Source organism: Panthera leo, chromosome D4 (genome assembly GCF_018350215.1).
Source record: "Panthera leo isolate Ple1 chromosome D4, P.leo_Ple1_pat1.1, whole genome shotgun sequence".
NCBI classification, from domain to species: Eukaryota; Metazoa; Chordata; class Mammalia; order Carnivora; family Felidae; genus Panthera; species Panthera leo.
In genome coordinates, this window is record NC_056691.1 from 2,411,545 (window position 1) to 2,417,544 (window position 6,000).

The window sequence follows — 6,000 nt, forward strand, 5'->3', positions numbered from 1 at the left end:
TCCTTCACCCAGGCCTCACTCACTCACTATCCTGTGCCTCTGCCTCAGGACCCTCGCATATGCTGTTCTCTCTGATCTGTTCGACATCAACGGGGGCCAGTGCCGACACCAGCTTCGGAAACACACTAACAGAGAGAGGCCCTCGGTGACCAGCTGGGCCCTCAGTCGCTATCACTTTTTTCTGCTCTATTTTTCTTTGCTATCATCCCTGACATTATTTACTATAGATTGTTAAACGAGAATATAGGGTCAAAAAATACTTTCCTGTTTAACTTTGCGATTTCCGCAGTGCCTGAAGGGTGCCTGATGTAGAGTAGATCTCGCTTCATACCTGCTTTAGGGAGACAAGGCCTTTTCCCCTTCCCTCCCCCTCCCCCATCGCCGCCAGGTGTGGGCCCGGCAAATACAAGGGGGCGCAGTGCTTGGAGGCCGCAGCAGAGGGCGCTGTGTGAACCCAAAACTGCTCTAAAAAATATTAATTACAGAACAAAACAGAAAGGAGGATGACCACATGCCGGACACGACTGAGAGTCTGGACGGACTGCGGGTTCGTGAAAAGCAAGGGGTGCCTGCTGTTGGGCCACGCTCAGCCTCTGTCTCCGGCCGCAGACCCGCAGGAAATCCTCGCGGAAGGTGGGGTGCCGGTGCCCAGGGCGGCCGAGAAACAGGTGCCAGCCTCGGGGAGACGGGGGGCGCTCCGGGCATCACCCACCTCCTGGCCCGGGTGCTCTGTCAGGAGAGATCCAGCACGTTCGAGGCGGCTGCCTTGGGCACCCTACAAGGCCTGTGTGGGACCGTGGGCGCAGGGAGCGGGCGGCGGAGGCTTCCGTACAGCTTAGCGTCTTAGAGTCATTTCCTAACGTCTTATTCGGTTTTTATTTATTTTATTTATTAATTTAAAAAAAATTTAACATTTATTAATTTTTGAGACAGAGAGAGATAGAGCATGAATGGGGGAGGGTCAGAGAGAGAGAGGGACACCCAGAATCTGAAACAGGCTTGAGCTGTCAGCACAGAGCCCAACGCAGGGCACCAACTCACAGACCGCGAGATCATGACCTGAGCTGAAGTCGGACGCTTAACCGACTGAGCCACCCAGGTGCCCCTCCATTTGGTTTTTAAAACTTCTCTTTTTATGGCTGCCTCTCTCTCGGGGGTAAAGTGAAGGCATGTGTGTTTGGGACGAGGTTTTTGCAGAAGCTTCGCTTTCGAGGATCTCAGGACGACTTTGTGTGTTTTTTTCCAAATGAGAATGATGGGGTATTAGGGTTCTCAGAGAAACAGAACCAACAGGATGTGTGTGCGGAGAGTTATTATAAGGACATGGCTCCGGCAATTATGGAGTCTGACAAGTCTCCATCTGCACTGGGGGCTGGCAGGCTGGAGACCCAGGGGAGCTGGTGGTGCCAGTGACGTGGAAAGCCATCTACTAGAAAATTCCCTCTTGCTCGGGGGAGGCTGGTCTTTTTGTTCTATTCAGGCCTTCAAGTGATTAGATAAGGCCCACCCATGTTAAGGAGTCTTTCTTCACCTATAAATTTAAATGTTAATCTCATCCAAAAACACCCTCACAGAAATACCCAGGGTAATGTCTGCCCCAATATCTAGGCACCCTTTGGCCCAGCCAAGTTGACACACAAAATTAGCCATCACACTCCTTCCCTCCCTCATTCCTCCCTCCCTCCCTCCCCACCTTCCCGCTTTCTTTCTTTTTTTTTTTAAACTTTAAAAAAAATGTTCATTTACTTTGGGAGAGAGAGCGAGCAGGGGAGGGGTAGAGAGAGAGAGGGAGGCAGAGAATCTCAAGCAGGCTCTGCACTGTCTGTGCAGAGAGTGATGTGGGGGTCAAATTCACAAACTGTGAGGTCATGACCTAAGCCGAAATCAAGAGTTGGATGCTTAACTTAGCCACCCAGGTGCCCCTTCCCTCCTTCTTTCATGCAACCCTCCTTTCCTTCCTTCTTTTTTGTCTCCACACATTTCTTCAGTGCTTTTAAATCATAGTCTACTTTTCTCTACTAAGTTGTATCCTGAATTTTATTCAATTTAAACTCACATAACATAACAGGATGTAGATCAATACTTGGATATATTTTCTTAATAAATAATTTGAGGCAGGGAAGGCATATATATATTTAACTTGGTTCCTTCACCAATTGCATGGTACTGAAAAAAAGTTTTCCTTATCTTCAGCCTGGATGCTGCTTTAATGTGAAATCCATTTCTTTTCCATTTGATTTTGGTCCATCTATTGATCAAAGTTAAATAAACATTTTTAGTATCTGCGATGTAGCTTTTTTTATTAAAATTTGCTTAATGTTTATTTTTGAGAACAGAGAGAGAGCACAAGTGGGGGAGGGACAGAGAGAGAGGGAGACACAGAATCGGAAGCAGGCTCCAGGCTCCGAGCTGTCAGCACAGAGCCCGACGAGGGGCTTGAACCCACGAACTGCGAGATCATGACCCGAGCTAAAGTCGGACGCTTAACCGAGTGATGTGATATAGTTTTCAATCTATGTAACTGTATGATATTTCCCACATACTAAACTGTCCCAACCCATCTAATTTAGGTACATTTTAGAATTTTCCATATAAAGTGTCACACTTGAATTTCATTTATGATTATGAAATATTATAATATTTAACCACACAATCTAGAGGGTAAGGACTGGGCTATAAAGCTATGCTTATAAAAGTACAAATATTCAGAGTCATTTTTAGAAAATATTTTGCATGGAAAACAAAACAATAAACCCCCAGCCAAAGCACACGTGTGCTCGCAAACACTTCTGCTTCCGTTCTCTGTCCCCGGGAGCTGGCTGAGGCAGGACAGGACATGTCCACTCAGGTGCCTGTGGCGTCCAGGCGGGTAACCCAACTAGACCAAGTGTTAGCCGGCAGTTACGGGCACCGTGTGAGCTGTGGGGTGCGCGCTGCACCTAAAACCTTAGCAGTTGTATCTTTCCTTCTGCCACGGGAAGAGGCCCCAGCATGAACAGCTCAGGGACACACAGCATGTACAAAATGGAACGACTGTGGGAGTTGAGAGGGAATTCTGAGAAGCGTGAAGATTTTAAAAACGAACACTATCACTGTTACACAAAACCAGAAGGGCTCTTCACTTTATAACTTTTTTGTTTTAATGTTTATTATTTATTTTTGAGACAGAGAGAGACAGAACACGAGCAGGGAAGGGGCAGAGAGAGAGGGAGACACAGAATCTGAAGCAGGTTCCAGGCTCCGAGCTGTCAGCACAAAGCCCGACACGGGACTCGAGCTCGTGAACTGTGTGATCATGACCTGAGCCGAAGTCAGATGCCTAACTGACCGAGCCACCCAGACGCCCCAGAAGGCTGCTTCACTTTAAGAGGCATCTGGCAGTCCCAGAAGATTTAGAGGTTATGTAGTCTAATCAACAATGAGTAGCAAATGAATTGAAAATATATCTGCATTAAGTCCTTCGCTATGAGGTACAGCTAGGGTGAACTGATGATCTCCAGCAGTGTGGAAAGAAACCAAGTTTGCACGTCTGTGTCGCTCAGGCTTTTTGCTCTAATCGAAGGTCAGCGTCTTCTCCCACCCTGCGGACCCTCTCCCCCAGCCACACTGGGGCCTCTCTCCCAGGGCACCAGCCCACAGATTTAGTGTCTGTCATTCTGGCTTCCGTTTAATTTGTTTCTAGAAAAGTCCAGATACAACTGTATTTGCAAACTGTGGAGGAGAGGGGAAAGCATCATATGTCTTGTATTGTTCACAGAAACTAGACAGGTTTTATTTCAGGCCATAAGTCATTTGAGAACACAAAGAGAACTTTGACCTTAAGCCATTTGGTCTGGTTTTAAGGGGAGGAGCTCTTGTGCTTTCTTCGAAGGGGTTTTTAAACTTCGGGCTTGTTTTGTTCCAGAGAAAAACTCATTTTGGATGGCAAAATATTTATTTTATTTGGTGTTGAGAATTAGACATCTCCGGGCTTGAATCTCCATTTGAACACTTACTACCTCTATCACCTTGAGCTCGAGACTTCTCACCAAGCTTCTGTGTCTCCACCTAGAAAATAAGTGTGTCGATATCTGGTTTGGCTTCCTTAGCCCTGCCTACATTTCCACAAGTAGACTTGTCATTACTGTACTGATGCTCAGCCTTCACTGGCCATTGGAATCGCCTTGAAAGCCTGGCCCCTCCCCCAAGCACCGGGAATGTGAACGCTCCCCAGTGACTCTAATAGACGGGGTCAAGAGCCACTGTGTTCAAGTCTTTAGATTTGAACCATCAGATGTAAATTCTATTTTCTGCTGGGATCCTGGATATAGACATTAATATTTTTAATTCCTCAATTCATTCCCACTAAACCCTCATTGAGTGCTTACCATTAGCAGGCTCTGTGGTAGGCTGTAGGGATACATAAATTCTAAGAAATTCTGTTTTTAAGAATTTTAACTAATGTGTAGAAGATGCATTTAGAACTTATATTCAAACGGCATAGATCTTGCCATAAAGGATTCACATTGTTAGCTATAATCCTATCTGTTGTTATATAATGGTCTGAAAATATCTCATAGACAATGAGACAAAAAAAAGCCTGGGTGGGGGGGGGGGGTAAGGTATACAGATCGGAAGGAAGAAATACAACTGTGTCTGTTCACGATGACATGGTTGTCTATGTAGAAAATTCTAAAGAATTGACCAAGAAAAATGACAAACTTCTGGAGCTGTTGGGTGATTAAAGAAGCCTGCAAGATTGCAGGATACAAGGATGCTATGTAAGATTCAATGCTCTCCCATATACCAACAATGAAGCATTGGAATTTGAAGTTAAAAACACAAAACCGGGGCGCCTGGGTGGCTCAGTCGGTTGAGTGTCCGACTTCAGCTCAGGTCATGATCTCGCAGCCGGTGAGTTCAGGTCCCGCATCAGGCTCTGTGCTGACAGCTCAGAGCCTGGGACCTGCTTCAGATTCTGTGCCTCCCTTTCTCTCTGCTCCTCCCCCACTCACACTCTCTCTTTCTCTCTCTCTCTCTGTTTCTCAAAGATGAATAAATGTTAAAAAAAATTTTTTAAAAACCCCAAAAAACCATTTTTAGAAAAGAAAATGGTAATTATGCGAGTGATGGGTATATTATTTAGCTTGTGATGATTACTTCATAATGTAAACATGTCAGAACATCAAGTTGTTTACCTTAAATATATAGTTTTTTTCAATTATACCTCACTAAAGCTGGGAGGAGGTGAACCACAACACCATTAACATCAGCACTGAAAAAAGAGACATACTTAGATACAAATCTAACAAAATCTGTACAAGGTCTATGCAAGAAAAACTACAAATCTCCAGTGGAAGAAATCAAAGGAAATTTAAATAAATGGAAAGATAATCCGTGTTGGTGAACAAGAACATTCAATATCGGAAAGATGTCAGTTCTTCCCAAGTTGATCTATGGATGCAATGCCATCTCAATAAAAATTCCAGCAAGCTACCTTGTAGTCATCCACAAACTGGTCCTAACGTTTATTTTGTTTTATTTTTTTATTTTAGAGAAAGAGTGCTCGAGCTGGGGAGAGGGGCAGAGGGAGGGAGGGAGAGAGAATCTTAAGCAGGCTCCATGCTCAACATGGCGCTGGATGTGGGGTTTGATGCAGGCTCAGTGCAGGGCTTCACGTGGGACTTGACCTGGGGTCATGACCTGAGCCCAAATCGAGAGTCCGAGGCTCCACCGACCGAGCCACCCAACCGACTGAGCTCCTGATTCTAAAGTTTATATGAAGAGACAAAAAGACCCGGAATAGCCAAAACAGTATTAAAGAAGAAAAACAAAGTCAGAAGGCTGAAATCACCCCAATTTCAAGTGTTACTGTAAGGCTGCAGGAATGAAGACAGCATGGTCTTTGTGACAGACACATAGATCAGTGGAACAGAAAAAGAGACCAGAAATAGACCCTCACAGACAGAGTCATTTGACCTGGGACAAAGGAGCAAAGGCAATTCAGTGGAGAAGAGGAAA